At 50.6% G+C, this 21,290-nt stretch overlaps 1 long non-coding RNA gene across 1 annotated transcript in view; it reads right to left on the reverse strand.

Moving 5' to 3' along the window:
* The window catches only part of LOC135182726 (uncharacterized), a 93,286-nt gene extending 90,543 nt beyond the window's left edge, over positions 1 to 2,743 (reverse strand). Inside the window, exon 1 of the long non-coding RNA XR_010305295.1 lies at positions 2,546 to 2,743. This is a non-coding gene — a long non-coding RNA (uncharacterized LOC135182726). The remainder of the gene's footprint in view (positions 1 to 2,545) is intronic.
* Between the last annotated feature and the right edge of the window lie 18,547 nt (positions 2,744 to 21,290).

Here is a 21,290-nt window from a genome sequence, read left to right on the forward strand (position 1 = left end):
TTTCCTGACATGTAAGCAGTTTGCTTCTGAGACATCAATAAGGGCTTATCTTAGCATAACAACTGAGCCACACAGCTTGCATGAGCAGTGGTAAGCCCGAAGGGAGGCAATGCCTCAGCCTACAGCACAGCTCCACGGGACCAGCTCTCTCCATATGCTTCCCAGCTATGACTCCTGCACATTTCACAAGAGGTAGGAACACAGAGAAACATTCATCTCTGTGTAGCCCAAACCAAAGCAAAACTCAGTTAAACAAACTTGGAAAAGACAATAGCTTCAAAAAGTGTGGGCAGTAGAACAAGGGAGGTTCTTCTGCCCCTGTGCTCAGCACTGCTCAGGACACCCCTGGAGTGCTGTGTCCAGTTCTGGGCTCCTCGATTCAAGAGAGATGTTGAGGTGCTGGAAGGTATCCAGAGAAGGGCAACAAGGCTGGGGAGGGGCCTGGAACACAAACCCTATGAGGAGAGGCTGAGGGAGCTGGGGGTGCTTGGCCTGCAGAAGAGGAGGCTCAGGGCAGAGCTCATTGCTGTCTACAACTCCCTGAAGGGAGGCTGTAGCCAGGTGGGGTTGGGCTCTGCTGCGAGGCACCCAGCAACAGAACAAGGGGACACAGCCTCAACCTAGCACCCAGCCCTGGCCAATCAACCAGACCATGGCACTAAGTGCCCCAGCCAGGCTTTGCTTCAACACCTCCAGGGATGGCGACTCCACCACCTCCCTGGGCAGCCCATTCCAATGCCAATCACTCTCATGTCCATGAGCCAACCACCACTTATTTGTCTCCCTTCCTCCTTTAATTCCATCTAGTTTTTCTTCTTTTCTGCTTCCTTTCCCTTTTCACCTGCTCAACGACTGGCAATTGTACTGATAGGAAGGCAGAGCCACCAGCTGCTCTGTACCTCTCTCCGTTTATCTCTCTTAGGTGCTTCTGTGCATGCTTAACAACAAGCACCTGCTTGAATCCATCCTTATTCAGTGAAACGTTTAAAACTCATTGTAAGCCCCACTGCTACCAAGCAGAGTTAAACACAGTTAATGTCATGCTTAAAATTCAGCCTGGATGAGCAGTGCTGTGTCAGATCTTTAGATGCCACTGGATAGCAGTGCAAACCTAAATGACCTCCCAAAAGCTGCTTATTACAGTTGTTCCTAGCACTCAGGGGCAAATACCTTAAGGCACATTTAAGGAAATGTACCCAAATTCAAGGCTTTGCCACTCACAAGCTAAAGTTCAAGGAAGCTAAGAGAAAAAGGTTCAATTTGCTCTCAAAAAGTCACAAAAGCTCTGAGGAATAAGTGCACCAAAATGCTGCTTTTAAGGTGTTTAGGCCAGCAATTGCTCACAGCTGCCATGAAACCCAGAGGACTGCCATATATTTCCTCTTTTTTATCCCTGCCTAAAAGCTAAATTTACATGTCACCAAAACTGAAGATAACCTAGGGAGGCTGTTTTAGAGCTGCTTGCCTGTGATTTCCCACAACTTGAATATCATCATCTAATGAGATGATCTGAGTGGAAAACGTTCAGTATCTCAGCTACCCTTCTGATTTGCCATGACCAACTGAGGTAGTTCATCACTAACACAAACACTTCACCTGCACATCAATAAATGCAGAAGTAACCTCCAGGAGGATGAACAGTGGGCTGGCTCTAGAAAGGCCCTGTGCCAGAACAGAGGCAACCAGGACACCAAAGCTTCACCTGCAGCCTTGGCACCCTCAAAATCATAAACTAACTAAAACTGCCTGCTTCTGGTATGGGGAAAAATGTGTCTGTGGTATTTGCAAGAGCCATCTGCTCTCCAGAAGTTCATTGACCATTGCACAAATGGAGTGGCAATGCTTAATGGGAGGTATCTGTTAGGCAGATGAAAAGAGCAAGCTGAACAGTTTGGTCTGTAACCATTAAAAACTGGCTTTGGTTGAGCTGCCTGGCTGAACTGCCAACGGTTCTGCCATTGAAGGGCTCCAGATATTTGTCTGCAGACAGATTTAGGGCTCTTTGCCAATTTCCAGCACTCTGTGGCTCTTTTTAACCTACTATAAACTCTGACTGATCTTTGGATCTGCTCGGAGCTTTGTGCAAGATTAAGCTAATGCACCCAGAATGGAAGGAATCATAGAATCAGGCAGGGTTGGAAAGGGGCCACAAGGAGCAGCTAGTTCCAACTCCTCTGCCAAGGGCAGAGACACCTTACCCTAGCTCAGGCTGTCCAAAGCCTCATCCAGCCTGGCCTCAAACACCTCTAGGCATGAGGTGTGTGAAAGCAGTAGATGTGGAGATGGAGAACATCGAAGTCCATATTTTCTTCTCCCTTATGTGCTGCCACTAACAGCCACAGCACAGAAAACACCAGATAGTCCTTTCAAAGTGTAAGAAGCCTCTTAGGTCTCATATCATGTTGAGACAGCAAGACCCCAGTATTCACTGTGCCATCTACAAGCATCATCTATCAGTCCTCCACCTCTCTCTGCTCAACAAGAAGCCTCATGCCTTAAAAGAGCTCCAAAGGAGCACAATTCATCTGCCCAGCAATACACTCACCATAGGCTGAGCAGAGATGACTCCTCTTGGAATGAGTTTCTCTGCTGAATCATCTTGGTTGGAAGACACCATCAAGTACAACCAGCAACAAAACACCACCAAACCAGGCTCCTCAGCACCACATCTTTCAAACCCATCTGCCAAGATATTTGGTTTTGGCTCTTCCCACTTGTGAAATCTCTCCTCAGCCTGTAAACCAGCTTTGTTATGAGGCACTGGCAGGTGAAATGAATCCACTCAGACACAGAATGAATTCACTCTAGACAGGTGAAATGAATCATGAGGCAAGAGGCACAACTTCCACAGGAGGTAAAGAGTGAAAACACAACTTGGAAAGAATAGAAGACATCACTGGCTCATCCAAAGCTTGCCAAAAAGCTCATTTGTTGGTGTTTCCCTCCATCACTTCTGTACATGTACACAACTGTCTTAAGTTGTCCCAGGGGAGGTATAGGCTGGATATTAGGAGGATTTTTTTCCCAGAGGGAGTGATTGGCATTGGAATGGGCTGCCCAGGGAGGTGGTGGAGTCACCGTCCCTGGAGGTGTTGAAGCCAAGCCAGGCTGGGGCACTTAGTGCCATGGTCTGGTTGATTGGCCAGGGCTGGGTGCCAGGTTGGACTGGATGAGCTTGGAGACCTCTTCCAACCTGGTTGATTCTATGAACTGCTCACACGCACAAATCCAAAGAGCCACTAAATGGAAAGGAACACACACATGCTCCAACTGAGTCAAACTGTGCTGCTTCTGCCAGCTAAAAAAAGAGGTTTAGAATGTTCCTTCTTTTCTCTATTTTTGACCCACACAGCAAACACTGCAATGCCAAAGGAGAATTTGTATAGGAAAGGTAGTGCAGCACAAAGGAGATTTAAATACCTGAAGCCATTGGAATGGGCTGCCCAGGGAGGTGGTGGAGTCGCTGTCCCTGGAGGTGTTGAAGCAAAGCCTGGATGGGGCACTCAGTGCCATGGTCTGGTTGATTGGCCAGGGCTGGGTGCTAGGTTGGACTGGATGAGCTTGGAGGTCTCTTCCAACCTGGTTGATTCTATAACTCTAGGCAAACTCAGCTGCTTTGCCCAGGAGCATCTGCTATTTCACTTCAATGCCTGCTGAAGTTGTGGATTCCTCCCTCAGTCTCAGCAGTGATTTCCTTCCCTTAATTAATCAATTACACATGTAACTCTGGTCCATTAGCAAGGCAGATGACTGTCTTCAGACTCTGATTACTGGTTCATGGTAGAGCCCATACAAATATTTCAGTAGGATGAATACATTTTCTCTATGAGGTTTTAATGAGAGCACTTAGCTTTTTGTTTTGTTTGGTTTGGTTTGTTTTTTTTAAAGCCAACAACTGCAATGGGCATAATAAGTCAACTGCAGACACATCATGCACTTGGGAAAAACAACAGGCCCCAGTTTCAGACCCTGTCTGCATTTAATTGTACTTGAAAGAGTACATAATGGAGGACTAATGGTACCTGTGTGCTGGGTTCACTTAGCAACGCAGAGGGGTTGGTTTCCTCCATGCTTTGGTTGGCTGTTTTGTAAGATGATGCTCAGGACACATACATTAATAAGAGGCTGCCAGAGCTAGCATGTCCTGGGTTACACACCCCAGCTTCTCATAATCACTGTTATTAATAATAATAGTAATCTGGATTTCTAAATCACATTTGGCTGCAAGAGCTACTGGGGTCTGTTTATACAACAGACACCCTGCAGTGAGTTTTGATTCATCCCTGTCTAAATCACAGAATCATAGAATGGTCAGGGCTGGAGGGGACCACAGGATCATTTAGCTCCAGCCCCCCAGACATGGGCAGAGACACCTAACACAGGTTGCTCAGAGCCACACTGGCCTTAAACACCTCCAGGGATGGGGCTTCCACCATCTCCTCGGGCAACCTGTGCCAGTGTCTCACCACCCTCATGGTGAACGACTTCTGAGTCTGAATCTACCCACTTCCAGTTTTGCTTCATTCCCCCGAGTCCTATTACTACTTGACATCCTAAAAAGTCCCTTCCCAACTTTCTTGTAACCCCCTGGTGTGAATTGCAGATCAGTTGTTCAAGCCTCTTGCAGCTGAGGCTGTTAGAATAGATGACAATTTGTGCCCTTAGAAGCCTAAACAAAGCAGAAAGTGGAGAAAGGAGGTCCCTGCACTGTTCTCTGTGATTCTCCCAGGCAAGGAACAATAGAACAAGGGGACACAGCCTTAAGCTGTGCCAGGCGAGGTCTAGGCTGGATGTTAGGAGGAAGTTGTTGGCAGAGAGAGTGATTGGCATTGGAATGGGCTGCCCAGGGAGGTGGGGGAGTTGCTGTCCCTGGAGGTGTTGAAGCAAAGCCTGGATGGGGCACTTAGTGCCATGGTCTGGTTGATTGGACAAGGCTGGGTGCTAGGTTGGACTGGATGGTCTTGGAGGTCTCTTCCAACCTGGTTGATTCTATGATTCTATGAATAAGGTCTTCTTGGAGCCTTCTTGTCTCCAGACTGAACAGCCCCAACTCTCTCAGTCTGTCTCCATAGCAGAGCAGCTCCAGTCCTCTGATCATCCTTGTTATCCTTCTCTGGACACCTTCCAGCATGTCCAGACCTTCCCTGTAATAGGGACTCCAGAACTGGAAGCAATACCCCAGGTGGGGTCTCACCAGCGTGGAGCAGAGGAAGGGAATCACCTTCCTTGACCTGCTGACTACACTCCTCTTGATGCAGCCCAGGATGCAGTTGGCTCTCTGGGCTGCAAGTGCACACTGGCAGCTCATATTGAGCTTCTCATCCACCAATACCCCCAGGTCCCTTTCCTCAGAGTCTAAACACAAGGGGCACTTTTCAGTATGGGGGCAGGCTTACAAAGGTCCAAAAGGTCAGTTCTTAGAGCACCTCAATATACTGTGCTGCACACATAAATCCAGCCAGGATCCAACTAAGTGTGTCTATTCTTTACATTGATCCATTATTGACATGAGGAGGTCAGGACTTGGATTTTAAATCTCCTCTGGGAATCTGACAGCCTCTGCTTTCCAGCAAGTGCTTGCCCTTGGGTCACTGCTGCTATTACATGCTGATTTGTGTTGACATGGGGGTTGGTTGGTTGGTGGAGGCTGCATTGTATTTGCTTTCTCCTATCTGTTTTTCTTCCTGCCACTGAGGATGAAAACAGTAATCAACAGGGGACGTCAGCAAGAGCTCACAGCTGTTCCCATCCCTCTTACCTTCCCTCAGCCTTTCTTCATGCTTTACTGAGTATTTTTCACACTGAGAGGCTTAAAGAGAGAAAACTCCTGAACAATTAGTTCTGAACTCAAGTGCTGAAAACAAAGGTTTCATGTAATGCTGCAGAGAAGACAAGGTGATTCCCACTCCACATTTGCCAAAGAGCTTCTGAAATCCAAATAAATTGAACTTCTTATTTGATCAGCATTGCCAAGTGGATGAGTAGAAGCATCTTGTTCTCCTGCAGCAGCCAGCACTGGATGATAAGTGTAGTGGTCATACTCTGGGACTTATTCTGGGCATTGTTTTACCAGTAAGGAGGCACCAGAGCCTTCCAATCTTTGCTGGAGCAGTGTCCTACACAGCTGCTGGAACATTTCCAGATATCCTAAGGCTGCCTCAAGCTGTGGAATTGACTGGGCTTTCACTTCTGGAATACCATGTGCAGTTTTGGGCTCCCCTGTTCAAGAGAGACAGGCATCTGCTGGAGAGAGTCCAAAGGAGAGCTGTAGGATGATTGAAGGACTTGAACAAGTCTCTCCTATGAAGAGAGACTGAGAGCCTTGGGGCTGTGTGGTGAAGAGAAGGTTGAGGAGGGATCTGATCAGTGTCTATAAATACCAGAGGGGTGCCTGTCAAGATGAAGGTGCCAGGCTCTTGGTGGTGCCCAGTAACAAGACAAGGAACAACAAGCACAAGCTGGCACACAGGAGGTTCCATCTCAACCCAAGGAGACACTGCTGTACGGTGAGGGTGACAGAGCACTGGAAGAGGCTGCTCAGAGAGGCTGTGGAGTCTCCCACACTGGAGACTTTCAGAGCCCACCCACATGTGTTCCTAAGCCATCCTGCTTCAGCAGGGATTTGGACTCAATGATTTCTGGAGATCCCTTCCAAGCCCTCACATTCTGTGACTCACAGGAGACATTGTGACAAACCCCTACCAGGTGGCACACCTACCCCAACCCAAGCTGGCACTCGCTATGCACTTAGGCTGGATGACTGCTTTTAGATCCTTTGTAAAGGCTTGGGCTCCTTCCTGAGCTGCCATCTCTCAGGCAGCTGAGGAGCCAGTAATGGCACAGTTATCAACCCCTTCCCATTTTCTGTTGTGTTACCTCCACTACAAATATCAATTACACAGTCTGACAAGGAGAAAATGGAATTGCAAAGTGTTAGGCTGCAGGTATTTAGTTCAACGGTTGGGGCTGCCTTTAAAACACTCCAGTGACAGCATCCCAGCCAGATAAGAGGGAGCTGGGGTATTATGCTCATTCCTACACTTGGAATTCAAATTAAAATTGGCTGTGATTTAAGGTGTTATCTCCTTTGAAGGTCTGTGCTTTCCTTGGAGAAGATAATTATTCTCAGCTAATAATGCCAGTCTCTAGGCTGGTGATCAGTGTATGTGCAAGAGGGTGAGCTTTGCTTTCCACAGGCAAAGACCCAGGTGCATTATTTACTGCAGGATAATCTCAATCTAGAATGATTCTTTGACTTGGAAGGACACCTATTCTTTAAAGCTCATCATCACCTTGCCCTGCTTTTGCTTCTGCCTCAGTCTGGCAGCCACATTTCTCTCTGTGCTTTGCAGAAGTCATTAGCAAGTGTTTCAAAGTCTGTCAGTCAGGTTGCCTTGATAATTTCTTGTTATGAATAGTCATAACAGCCATGGCAATAAATAAAGCTGAATTACATCCAAAGGAAAGCAAAGTAGGCACTTGTGAGCTGTGGTTGCAGAAATAGGTAGCAAGAAAGATGCAAGGACATAATCATAGAATGGTTTAGGTTGGAAGGGACCACAAAGATCATCCATTTCCAACCCTCTGCCATAGGCAGGGACATCTCCCACTAGAAGAGGGTGCTCGAGGCCTCATCCAACCTGGCCTTGAACATCTCCAGGGAGGTTATGGACCACAGAATCACAGAATGTGATCTTTGAATATGATTCACAGAGGTGTTGAAAGAAACCAAACCAGGAGTTTGTGGCAGCAGTAACAGATAGAGTTTCCCAGCTCACATCCTGTGCTTGTAGCAGACAGCTCATGGCCCTTTGCTGGAAATCTTGTTCAGGTGGCTGTGGTGCTTTGGAGGAATTCACAGAATCATAGAATGGTTTGGGATGGAAGGGACCTCAAAGCTCAGCCAGTTCCAAGCCCCTGCCATAGCAGGGACAGCTCCCACTAGAACAGGTTGCTTAAGACCTCACCCAGTCTGGTCCTGAACACCTCCAGGGAGGGAGCAGCCACAACCTCCCTGGGCAACCTGTGCCAGGGTCTCACCACCCTCACTGCAAAGAACTTCTTCCTAACATCCAGTTTCAATCTCCCCTCTGCCACTTCAAACCCATTCCTCCGCATCCTCCCCAGCCCTTCTGTAGGCCCCTTCAGATACTGCAAGGCCACTCCAAGGTCTCCTGGAAGCCTTCTCTTCTCCAGGCTGCACAGCCCCAACTCTCTCAGCCTGTCCTCACAGCAGAGCTGCTGCAGCCCTCTCAGCATCTTGGTGGCCTCCTCTGCACTGGCTCCAACACTTCCAAGTCCTGCTTGTGCTGGGGGCTCCAGAACTGCCCCCAGGACTGCAGGTGGGGTCTGAGGAGAGCAGAGCCAAGGGGCAGAATCCCCTCCCTTGCCCTGTGCCCACACTGCTCTTGCTGCAGCCCAGCACAGGGTTGTGTCTGGGCTGCACTCCCACTGCAGGCTCCTGTTGAGCTTTTCCTCACCCCAGACCCCCAGGTGCTGTTCCTCAGGGCTGCTCTCAGCCATTCCCCACCCAGCCTGGAGCTGTGCTTGGGAGTGCACCCACCCAGGCACAGGACCTTACACTGGGCCTTGTGAACGTCATGAATGTGACCTGGGCCTACCTCTGCAGCCTGTCCATGTCCCTCTGGACGGATCCCTGTCCTCCAGCAAGTCGCCTGTGGCACACAGCTCGGTGCTGTGCTGCAGTCCTGGACACCCCACAGCCCTCCGTGGTTGGAGCGGGAGAGGAAAGGCAGCACAGAGCTGCTCGGCCCCGGCGCTGCAGGCGTGAGGCAGGGGCGCGGAGGGCCCTGGGGCCGCAGGGCTGCCCCTGTGGGTGCCTGCGCTGCGGGCGGGCTGCGCGCCGGGCCCCGGGGGCGCGGTGGAGAGGCTCTCTGCCTGGGAAAGGGATGGATACCTGCGGTGGTTTGGTGTTCCCTGCCCCCACACACGCTTTGGAAACCACCCAGGCTAGGCTCAGCAGCTCTGGGAGCTGAATGGAGCTTTACATTGACAGCTCAGCACAGGGTGCAGGCAGCTACAGGCAGCGACAGCTGGGGCTGGGCTCTGCTGCCAGGCAGCCAGCAGCAGAACAAGGGGACACAGCCTCAAGCTGTGCCAGGGCAGGTCTAGGCTGGATGTTGTGAGGAAGTTGTTGTCAGAGAGAGTGATTGGCATTGGAATGGGCTGCCCAGGGAGGTGGTGGAGTGGCTGTGGCTGGAGGTGTTGCAGCCAAGCCTGGCTGGGGCACTTAGTGCCATGGTCTGGTTGCTTGGCCAGGGCTGGGTGCTAGGTTGGGCTGAATGACCTTGGAGCTCTCTTCCAACCTTCTTGATTCTATGATTCTATGATCCCTACCACCACCTTACATGCTGGAGGAATTAATTCTCAGTGATTATGCTGCTGATAAGGGAATCCCCAGGACCACAGAACTGAACATATTTGCTTTACATGACCTTGCTTTAAAATGAGCACTGAACTTGCATCGTGTCAGCAGACACGCTCAAGCATCTCAGTGTCCCTCCTAAACTGGGGGGCCCAGAACTGAACACAGCACTCAAGGTGTGGTCTAACCAGTGCAGAGTACAGGGGCAGAATGACCTCCCTGCTCCTGCTGACCACACCATTCCTGATGCAGGCCAGGATAGAGGCTGAGGGAGCTGGGATTGGTTAGCCTGGAGAAGAGGAGGCTCAGGGGTGACCTCATTGCTGTCTGCAACTACCTGAGGGGTGGTTGTGGCCAGGAGGAGGTTGCTCTCTTCTCTCAGGTGGCCAGCTCCAGAACGAGAGGACACAGCCTCAGGCTGTGCCAGGGGAAATTTAGGCTGGAGGTGAGGAGAAAGTTCTTCACTGAGAGAGTCATTGGACACTGGAATGGGCTGCCCGGGGAGGTGGTGGAGTCGCCGTCCCTGGAGCTGTTCAAGGCAGGACTGGACGTGGCACTTGGTGCCATGGTCTGGCCTTGAGCTCTGTGGTAAAGGGTTGGACTTGATGATCTGTGAGGTCTCTTCCAATCCTAATAATACTGTGATACTGTGATTGCAGCTGCAGCAGAAGGCAGATACCTGGAGATGTCACACTAGAAGATGAAGGGATAGAACAGATAGAGATGGAGAGAGGAGGTGATTTTCCCAAGCTCTGCTGTGCCACAAATCCCTTCAGAGATCTAGTTCAGTGCTGAAGCGAGAAGGAGCTCTCAGCTTGCCAGTGAGCCACAGCATCCCCCTGATCTGAATTCAGAGAACTACCACCCACAGCTCCACCAGTCTGGGGCTTGCATGCACAAGAGAGATTCAGACCCAGGCCTTTGCCTTTGCTTTGCAGCTTGCTCAGTCTTGTGCTGGGAGAAGCCAGTGGGAAAGGCCCATTGCAATGCCTCGCAGCAGAGGGACAGCAGCAGTCAGAAGAGGGTCATTGCCTTCTGATTAGCTTGGTAACTGCTCACATTCTAGTACCTCCTTCAGGATATGACCACGGAGACGAAGACTTTTCAGCTCACATGCCCATTTCATTGAAAGCAGCTTGCAAGCTTTTTGTCTCTGGTTTTTGTGGTTCCTGAGGAGGAGTTGAGATTAGTCTGTTTCTTCACAAGCACTCAGCATTCAGTGCTGGCAAATGCTACCAGGAAGACAACCCTGAGAACAAGTCCTTCTATACTTCTGATAGATGCACATTAAAGTGCCTATGCAAGCCTGCCTCCAAGTCTTAAGCCAGTCCCAAGAAAGCAAAGATGGTGAAGTAAAGGTTCTTCACATATCTGGAGTAGGTCACCCTCAGAATTTCCCCTTGAGTTTAGGCTTGAGTGAAATCAATCTCAAAACTCCTTCTCTTGTGCACTCCCAAACACAGCTCCAGGCTGGGTGGGGAATGGCTGAGAGCAGCCCTGAGGAACAGGCCCTGGGGGTCTGGGGTGAGGACAAGCTCAGCATGAGCCTGCAGTGTGAGTGCAGCCCAGACACAACCCTGTGCTGGGCTGCAGCAAGAGCAGTGTGGGCACAGGGCAAGGGAGGGGATTCTGCCCCTTGGCTCTGCTCTCCTCACACCCCACCTGCAGTCCTGGGGGCAGTTCTGGAGCCCCCAGCACAAGCAGGACATGGAAGTGTTGGAGCCAGTCCAGAGGAGGCCACCAAGATGCTGAGAGGGCTGCAGCAGCTCTGCTGCGAGGACAGGCTGAGAGAGTTGGGGCTGTGCAGCCTGGAGAAGAGAAGGCTTGGAGGAGACCTTGGAGTGGCCTTCCAGTGTCTGAAGGGAGCTACAAGAGGTCTGGGGAGGGACTATTTGCAAGATCTCGTAATGCCAGGATGCGGAGGAATGGGTTTGAAGTGGCAGAGGGGAGATTGAAACTGGATGTTAGGAAGAAGTTGTTTGCAGTGAGGGTGATGAGACACTGGCACAGGTTGCCAGTGACATTTACTCCTGCAGCAAAGCCCTGTTTGTTTTTCCAGCCTCTCTGTGCATCACATTCCTCTTTGGATTCCCCCTTCTCTGTGAAATCCTATCTCTAACCCCTAATCTAAGGGAGTATTTCTTCACCAGCAGACATCAGAAGGTTGCAGTAATCAATGGTCATGGTTTAAGGACACACTTGACTTCAGTCTTGAGCTACTCTCTAGTGGTCATGACATTCACCCAGAGTCACTTCCTTTTTCTCCTTAAGCAGCATTTCTGCTGTGCAAGTTTTATACTGAGCCTTGACCTAAGGAGACAGAGAACCTGCCTAGCTGGAGTTAAGTTTTCACCACTTGAAAGAAAAAAGCTGCTTTAACAGACCCAGAGAAGGGTCAGGATGCAACACCAGAGACAAATGCCAGCAAAGTCACAGAGCTTAAGGACACTGACTAGTAGCTGGCACCCCAACACCTCTGCAGGCTTGCCAGAGAAGGTCTCTGGGGGGCCCTAAAGCAGGGATGACCACACAGAGAGCAAGAGATCTGCCCCAGGGCTCAGCCCAAGGGTGGCACTATTCCTGTGCTCTTCCAGGTGGGATGTGAAAGGGAATAAAGTGACTTAGCAGGGTCCTACAGTTGAGCTGAGTGACTTAGCAGGGTCCTACAGCTGGGCTGAGTGACTTCGCACGGTTCTACAGTTGGGCTGAGCCAGAACTGTGAACTCATTTTGGTCTCCTCAGATAGGGTCAAATGAGGGCTGCAAAAAAAAAAAAGAGTTGTTCTGCAATATTTATAGGCCTAAGGGCTCAGCACATGTCTGGTTTCTGCAGAGCAGTTTGTTGAGGTGTCTGAGGGAAGGAAGGGAACTGCTGGGAAGTTTCAAAGCCTGAATGAAGAAAGGATAAAAGCTCTGAATTCATCAATCAAAGCTGTGTTTCTAGAGGCTGGGTACAATGTTCTTTTCCTGGGTTGAAGGAGAAGATTTCAAGGCTAAGAAAGGGCTCCCTCTGGAGCCACCTTTCTTCTGAACCCCCACAGCTGCTGTGGAGCCTGCTCCAGCTGCTATCCTACTCATGGCACCCCACCACGGAGACAGGTTGTATCCCTGGGAAGATAGGGCCTCCCTGGAGCAAGCCTCTTTGCTGTGCCAGGGTTACAAAAGAGAGGAATGAAGCCACTTGAGAGCTGCCTTTGCTGCCCTTGCAATTAGGTCTGTTTGTATTCCCTGGATAGCTCTTGTGTTTATTTTCCATGGCAAAGCAAAAGCTTGCCAGGAAAACTTAAACTCCTGGTTCTCAGAGGGGAGCCATCCATGTAAAACTTAGAATCATAGAATCAAGCAGGTTGGAAGGGACCTCCAAGCTCAGCCAATCCAACCTAGCCCCCAGCCCTGGCCAATCAACCAGACCATGGCACTAAGTGCCCCAGCCAGGCTTGGCTTCAACACCTCCAGGGACAGTGCCTCCACCACCTCCCTGGGCAGCCCATTCCAATGCCAATCACTCTCTCTGCCAACAACTTCCTCCTCACATCCAGCCTAGACCTGCCCTGGCACAACCTGAGACTGTCCCCTTGTTCTGTTGCTGGTTGCCTGGCAACCCCACCTGGCTGCAATGTCCCTTCAGGTAGTTGTAGACAGCAATGAGCTCTGCCCTGAGCCTCCTGTGGTGGCAACTTGTGGTGGGGACAGCAGCTGCATCCAGCTGTGGTGGGAGTGAGCTCATAAGGTTGGGGCAAAGCCTTTCTTCACCAGATTACACACCTCAGGTTGGGGTCTCTGTTTCTGCAGGCTACAGAAAGGACAACTGCAATGTTGTTGCTGTTAGTTGTTTGTTTTTCAGCAGGCTCAGTCCTCTGACCTCCATCACTTAGCACCCATATGAGGGAGGCATTGATTTGTGGCACAGGTTGCTTCGAGATGATGAAGCACTTAGACACAGAGCTGTTGTCCCTTGTCTTACACTCAGGATACAAGGAGGCAGGAGAGGTTCAAAAAAACCACTCTGGGAAGAGCCTTCTCTTTCCAAGAGCTCAGATTTTAGCTGCAGAAGGTCATGCCTGTGCTGGAGGCTGGAGGAGGAACCTCTGAGGCAATGCTGGTGACACTTTGCCATGGTTAGCTGGACTGGAGACCTTGTCTGCAAAACCCATTCGCTGCAGCATCTTAGCAGACTGCCCCAGGAGTCCCTGCTTGTACTGACCGCTTCCTAGGGCTGTGGTCAAGGCTCTGGCAGCCCAAAGCTTTTCTCTTCTAACTGGAGTCTCAGCAGTTTTTCACATCTGCCCTGGAAAGCATTTAGGAGCTGCAGGCTAGGAAGGCTTGAAAACCATTGCAGCAGGCTGCTGGAGCAGAAACTCTTATTTTCTCCTCTATAATTACATTTGCTCTGCTTCAGGTTTGCTCAACTCCTATTGCAAAAGCTTTGGCACCAGACAAGGCTTTTTCTTTCCTAAACTTCCCCATCGCTGCAGTTTTACCCCCTTTGCCCTGAATTTTCGGGGGGGATCAGACCACTGTGACCTATAGCAGCACCCTGGTTGTACACTCCTGGTCCTAGAGGTGAGGTCTCCTGCAGACAGCGCTGCAGATACTGGCGAGCAGGGAGCGTCAGTCCATGTTGTGGACAGCTGCTGCCACCGTCTGGTCTTCTTGAGACCAAATTTGGGCTCGAAAATGCTGAGGTACAATTGGGATTGAGTCCAGCATCAGTAAGTTTGCAGATGACACCAAGCTAGGAGCAGGTGTGGAGCTGTTGGAGGGTAGGAGAACCCTGCAGAGGGACCTGGCCAGGCTGGATGGGTGAGCAGAGGCCAGTGGGATGAGACTGAACAAGGCCAAATGCAGGGTTCTGCACTTTGGCCACAACAACCCCAAGCAGCACTACAGGCTGGGGCCAGAGTGGCTGAGAGCAGCCAGGCAGAGAGGGAGCTGGGGGTGCTGGGAGAGAGCAGCTGAAGATGAGGCAGCAGTGCCCAGGTGGGCAGCAGAGCCAATGGCATCCTGGGCTGGCTCAGGAGCAGTGTGGGCAGCAGGACAAGGGAGGTTCTTCTGCCCCTGTGCTCAGCAATGCTCAGGCTACCCCTGGAGTGCTGTGTCCAGTTCTGGGCTCCTCGATTCAAGAGAGATGTTGAGGTGCTGGAAGGTATCCAGAGAAGGACAACAAGGCTGGGGAGGGGCCTGGAACACAAACCCTATGAGGAGAGGCTGAGGGAGCTGGGGGTGCTTGGCCTGCAGAAGAGGAGGCTCAGGGCAGAGCTCATTGCTGTCTGCAGCTCCCTGAAGGGAGGCTGTAGCCAGGTGGGGTTGGTCTCTTCTGCGAGGCACCCAGGGTCAGAACAAGGGGACACAGCCTCAACCTAGCACCCAGCCCTGGCCAATCAACCAGACCATGGCACTAAGTGCCCCAGCCAGGCTTTGCTTCAACACCTCCAGGCACAGCCACTCCACCACCTCCCTGGGCAGCCCATTCCAATGCCAATCACTCTCTCTGACAACAACTTCCTAACAACATCCAGCCTAGACCTCTCCTGGCACAGCTTGAGGCTGTGTCCCCTTTGTTCTGTTGCTGGTTGCCTGGCAGAAGAGACTGACCCCTACCTGGCTAAACCTAACTCAAATCATACTCCCAGTATCAAGTTGCTTCACACTTCAGATGCATCACTCAGACCTACTGCTGAATTCAGAGGCTGCTGGAATGCCATCATTTCTTCCTCCCCCAGGTAACCTTCTGTGACAGCTTGGGTGAATCTGCACATCCAGGGAATCTGGGTCATTTATTGGTAGCTGCAAGAATCTGTGCCAGAAAGTCCACACAGTGAGAAGCATGAAATAGTCAGAGCAAAATCAGCAGTGCAGAAAAATGGGAAGACAGATTTGCAAAGACTTTCTTTATCACCCAGTCCATCCTGTCTCAGGCAACTGTGCCTCATAACTCTGCTCTTAAATTCCCTGCACCTCACTTGAATATCAGTCAGGATTGAGGTTATGCACAGGTTTTACCAGCAGCCTGGTCTGAGCATCCAAACAGGAGATTTTCCTGCTTACTGAGATTTCAGGCAGACATAGAATGGGAACTGGCCTGGAGAAAGAACAACTTGAAAGCACCTCCAAGGCTTTCAGTGCAAATCTCTGACCTTTATTTTAAACTGGCTTCTTAGAATCTGCTTTCTGACTGTTTGCTTCCATGTGGTTCCCTGCCCTTATGGAAATGCAAAGCACACAAAAGAGACTTACAGACTGTTGACTCCGTAGCTCTCTGCTCAGCAGTTGGGTAGAAGCACTGCAAAACTCAGAGCTGACAGGTCCCACCTGAGACTGGTCCTTATCAGCTCCTACCTGAGACCAGACCTTACCAGCTCCCCCAGATGGCTGCTGGCTTTGTTTCACCCAGTGGCACCACAGCTCAGATGGGTCCTATAGGAGGAACTGATGCAGCCTCCTGATAATGGACATAGCTTCATGGTTCTCTTATTACATTTCTAACAGCTCCTGGGTCTTTATCTCTCACTTGAATATTAGCTTTAGCAGGTTGCAAATGCAGTGCTCGTGAAGAGAGGGCTAAAGGCTGATTGAGTTTACATTTCACCACCTGGCTGGCTTCAGCAACAAGGCAGAGGTGATTTAGAATCAAAACCCTGCTGGCCTTTGGAGGATCTGGGGAAATGGAATACACAACGTGGAAATTCATGCATAAACCCCAAGGTCTGCCAACCAGCCTCTGTTGCTTGTGCCATGGACCCTGCTCTCATGCAGCAGATGTTGTGCAGGTCTCTATTATCCTGCTCTGCAAACATGGGATGGATTAGAGTTATACAATGGGCTGCAGATGAAGAAATACAAAGAGCACACCATGTAAGTGCATGTTATGGTCAACAGTATACCACAGAGTCATAGAATGCTCAGGGCTCAAGGGCACCTCCAGGATCAGCCAGCTCCAGCCCCCCTGCCATGGCAGGGACACCCTACCCTAGGTCAGGCTGTGCAGAGCCTCATCCAGTCTGGCCTTAAACACCTCCAGGGATGAGGCTTCCACCACCTCCCTGGGCAACCTTTTCCAGTGTCTCACCACCTTCATGCTGAACAACTTCTTCCTAATATCCAATCTGAATCTACCCATTTCCAGCTTTGTTCCATTCCCCCCAGTCCTATCACTACCTAAAAAGTTGCTCAGCAGCTTTCTCATAGGTCCGTGCAGATACTGGAAGGCCACATTGAGGTCTCCTCAGAGCCTTCTTCTCCACAGACTCAACAAGCACAACTCTTTCAGTCTGCCCTCATAGCAGAGCTGCTGCAGCCCTCTGATCATCCTCATGGCCCTTCTCTGGACATGCTCCAGCACATTCAGGTCATTCTTGTAATAGGGGCTCCAGAACTGGGTGCAGTACTGCAGGTAGGGGTCTCACCAAAGGGGAGCTGCAAGAAGCAGCATTTTGGTTTGGACATGTTCTAATTGCAAAGCAGAGTTTAGCTTTTCTGATTTTGCCATGGCACTTAAAAACATTTAATGCTTCCTCCACCAAGAAGCTTTCAGGATGAAGATTTTTCTCATGGAGCGTGTAGGCAGTACTCAGCATGCAAAAGAACTGCAGTAGAAGGGAGACTTAATCAAGGTGGGATTGGTTGAGAGAACAAGGGCATGCAAGTCCTTACAGGTAACAACATTAACAGATGAGGAGTGAGCAACTGATGTCATTCACCTGGACCTGAGCAAGGCCTTTGACACATCCTGGTCTCCAAGCTGGTGACACATGGGTTTGATGGGTGGACCACAAGATGGATAAAGAAGTGGCTTGATGGCTGCATCCAAAGAGTGGCTGCCAATGGCTCCATGTCCAAGTGGAGGCCAGGGACAAGTGGAGTCCCTCAGGGATCAATCCTGGGACCAGTCTTGTTCAGTGTCTTTGTGGGGCCCATGGACAGATGCAATGAGTGCATGAGCCAGCAGTGTGCACTTGCAGCCCAGAAAGCCAAGCAGAGCCTGGGCTGCAGCAGAAGTGTGGGCAGCAGGGCCAGGGAGGTGATTCTCCCCCTCTGCTCTGCTCTGCTGAGACCCCACCTGGAGTACTGCATCCAGTTCTGGAGCCCCTTGATAAGAAGGAGGTGGAGATGCTGGAGTGTGTCCAGAGAAGAGCCACCAGGATGCTCAGAGGGCTGCAGCAGCTCTGCTGTGAGAACAGACTGCAAGAGTTGGGGCTGTGCAGGCTGGAGAAGAGGAGGCTCTCAGGAGACCTTCTTGTGGCCTTCCAGGATCTGAAGTGGGCTACAAAAAAGCTGGGGAGGGACTTTTCAGGATATTAGGGAGTGCCAGGACTAAGGGGAATGGAGCAAAGCTGGAGGTGGGGAGAGTCAGGCTGGATGTGAGGAGGAAGTTGTTGATGATGAGAGTGGTGAGAACCTGGAATGGGTTGCCCAGGGAGGTGGTTGAGGCCCCATCCCTGGAGGTGTTTAAGGCCAGGCTGGATGAGGCTGTGTGCAGCCTGCTCTAGGGTAGGGTGTCCCTGGGCATGGCAGGGGGGTTGGAACTGCCTGATCCTTGTGATCCCTTCCAACCCTGACTGATTCTAAGTAGCAAACATCAGAGGAAGTCCCCCCACTGTTAAGGTACAAAGACCCCCTCAGCAGCCATGGTGAAGGGACTCCAAGTGCACATCAAAGAGAAGCACTACAAGAGTCATTCTTTTGCTTCCAGCTTTTAATGTGACGGAGAGAACAAAACCAAAGTCCTTTGGAACAGCTGCAATTTCCAGTGACAACCAGACACAGAACAAATGGGGGAAAAAACCCCAAACCAAATAATGAAAGAAGAAAGGTTTCAACTGAAGAAAAGGAACCAAGGGACTGGAATTGGCTATTTCACACACAGAGAGTCGACAGGATGTCTAAATGAACCATTTCATTAAGTGCACGACACTGAGTGTTATTTACAGTGGAACTTGCAGTGTGTGCACATTTATACAGCACTAGCATCACATACAGCAAAGAAAGTTCTGTCATTTTCTTTTCCTTCACCGTTCCCAGCCTTGATTCTTCCTAAAAGCAGCATTTGCTAATACAAGGGTGAGAAACTGAGAGCGAAACTCGATGGAGATATGATGTATGGGGCTCAAATCTACATAAAGCTAAAAATATACTCTCCAGTTTTGTGTCCTTTGGAAAGTCAAAGGATGTGAGCAGAGAACACAAATGAAGCCAGGGCCTCCTTAGTAGTATCAGAGCATCCTCTGATGTTGGAGGTCTCAAAGTAGGACCTGGAAGAGATCTGCATGTCTGCAGAAAGCTCAGCTCCATGCAGCCTCACTCTGTGCCTCTCTTGGAGCTGGACCACTCCCAGGCTGAGGGAATATCCCTTAGTGCACCTCTCCAGCATCACCAAAGGATATCAGGCTGCTGGGCCAGTCTTCAGAGTGCAGGGCATCTGGCTCTGGATGTGAGTTTTCCAGGCAATAACATTAATTTTCTTAATCCTAAAGATCCATACACTGCTGTTTGCACATCAGGCAGCAGTTCAAGGGGCTGGGGAACTCATGGGCAGGAAGGGAATCACTCCACCCAGCCCCGAGCTGCGGCCACCACCAGTAGGACATAGCAGAACCAAAGGCAGTAGCAAGATCTGCCCAGCACAGCTGAAATACACCCAGTTAAATCAAGAGGCAACATAAGGAGGCAGAACCCTTATCATAATACCACTGTTTGTAGTTTTGTAGTAGTAGTATCAACAATGCTATATACACTGCTGCATGCTCAGAAGCTTTGTAACAAAGTCCTCCTGTGACCTGTATTACACAGCTGTACAGATAAAGCCACTGAGCCCCAGCAGGCCCTAGAACCACCTTTCCCATGCCATGAAGTCCCTGGCTAAGCAGCTGAACTCGTGTGCCACACGTGCATGGACAGGTCCAGCTGTCCTCTAGATGAGGTCTTTGGGATTTAAGGCAAGTCCCCTTTCTTGGTCCTCTGTGCCCCTGTGGCAGTAAAGTTCATGACTCCAAGAACAGAGTGCTCTGCAGGGGTCATCAGTGGACCCGTGGTCAGCAGTTTTCCTCTTCTCTGTGGATGGCCAAGTGCATCAAAACTCCCAGACAAGGAGAGTTACTGCAGCAGACGTAGGCGAGGGGAAGCGCTGGCGGAGGCGCTGGCCTGTGCACTGCAGCTGGAACGCTGATTCCACAGCAAAGATAAAGCTAAGCCATTGGAGGAGCTGCCTCCCCCTGCACAGTGCTCCAGGTTCTCTCTGGCTTGGGCTCAGCCTAGCAGCTAGCCCACAGCTTGAAACTCAGACCCAAATTGGAATTCAGCTAATGCTGAGGGACTGCACCCATCAGCTCTGCTGCTTTGGAGAGCAGTGGAGTGAAGCCTCCATTGATTTACACTGAGACAAGGACAAGAAACAAACACAAGAGGGGTATTGACTGAGCCCTGTTCACACCAAAGCTGGGGGGGAGCTGTCAGCCGAGGTGTCACACAGACAAATGCCCGAGCTGGAGCTGGTGCCCTGGCTTGCTCTGTCAGGGAAGGAGAGGAGCAGGGCTACCCAGGGCAAGCCTTCACCTTCTTGGCATAGTGCCTGAGCACAGTCACTTGCATTGCCTGTCCCCTCCAGCAGAGAACAATGCAAACCCAGGGTGATGAGATCTGACTGGGAGGTGTCTAAGGCTGGGCAATATGTCTCCCCTTGGCTTTTCCTTTCTTCCTTCTCTGCTCAGTGTTGTCCTTTCCCAGGCCCTTGTATTCCACCTGCAGTGTGCCTTTGCCCTTTCTATCAGTCTGTGAACTCTTTGGTCAGGGGTAGGAGCCTTGTCATGGCACACATGCATCATCCTCTAGCCCTCATGTGGCTAACCCCTGCATTTGAGGGGTGCAAAGAGTTTTTACAGCCACATGGGTAGCCCTGGTGACAAGGACAGCAAAATCCTATTGCTCCCTCAAAGGTGAGGCTTAGCAGCCTGGGAAAGGGCCACTCTGTAAAGAAAGGGTTTTAAGATTGAATAATATTTCCTGTCATTGCTTTGCCATTTCTATCTCCTCAAGACCTCCACTTCTTCCTTCTCTGAAAATGAGCAGAGAAGTTTTGCAACACAAGTGATGTCATTAGTGTCACTGTGCAACGTCAATGGAGAACACAGCTAGGCAGAGTGTTGGCTGATATGTAAGGAAAATCAAGAGACACATTCTGGCTCCACAGAGCAGCACAGCAGAACAGTCCAGAAAGTGAAACAAGTTTTTTTTCTCCCCTCTATTGCAATGTGGTAATTGGCATGCCCAGCCCAGTGAAATGGATGAAACCTGAAGATCATGGGGAGCTTTTGTGCTGAAAGAAAGCTCCTCACTATGCAAAAGGACCAGACATTCTGGGAAGGGAAGGGGAGAGGAGAAGGGAAGGGAAGGGGAGAGGAGAAGGGAAGGGAAGGGGAGAGGAGAAGGGAAGGGAAGGGGAGAGGAGAAGGGAAGGGAAGGGGAGAGGAGAAGGGAAGGGAAGGGGAGAGGAGAAGGAAAGGGATGGGGAGAGGAGAAGGAAAAGGATGGGGAGAGGAGAAGGAAAAGGATGGGGAGAGGAGAAGGAAAAGGATGGGGAGAGGAGAAGGAAAAGGATGGGGAGAGGAGAAGGAAAAGGATGGGGAGAGGAGAAGGAAAAGGATGGGGAGAGGAGAAGGAAAAGGATGGGGAGAGGAGAAGGAAAAGGATGGGGAGAGGAGAAGGAAAAGGATGGGGAGAGGAGAAGGAAAAGGATGGGGAGAGGAGAAGGAAAAGGATGGGGAGAGGAGAAGGAAAAGGATGGGGAGAGGAGAAGGAAAAGGATGGGGAGAGGAGAAGGAAAAGGATGGGGAGAGGAGAAGGAAAAGGATGGGGAGAGGAGAAGGAAAAGGATGGGGAGAGGAGAAGGAAAAGGATGGGGAGAGGAGAAG

Source organism: Pogoniulus pusillus, chromosome 17 (assembly GCF_015220805.1).
Source record: "Pogoniulus pusillus isolate bPogPus1 chromosome 17, bPogPus1.pri, whole genome shotgun sequence".
In the NCBI taxonomy this organism is placed as follows: domain Eukaryota; kingdom Metazoa; phylum Chordata; class Aves; order Piciformes; family Lybiidae; genus Pogoniulus; species Pogoniulus pusillus.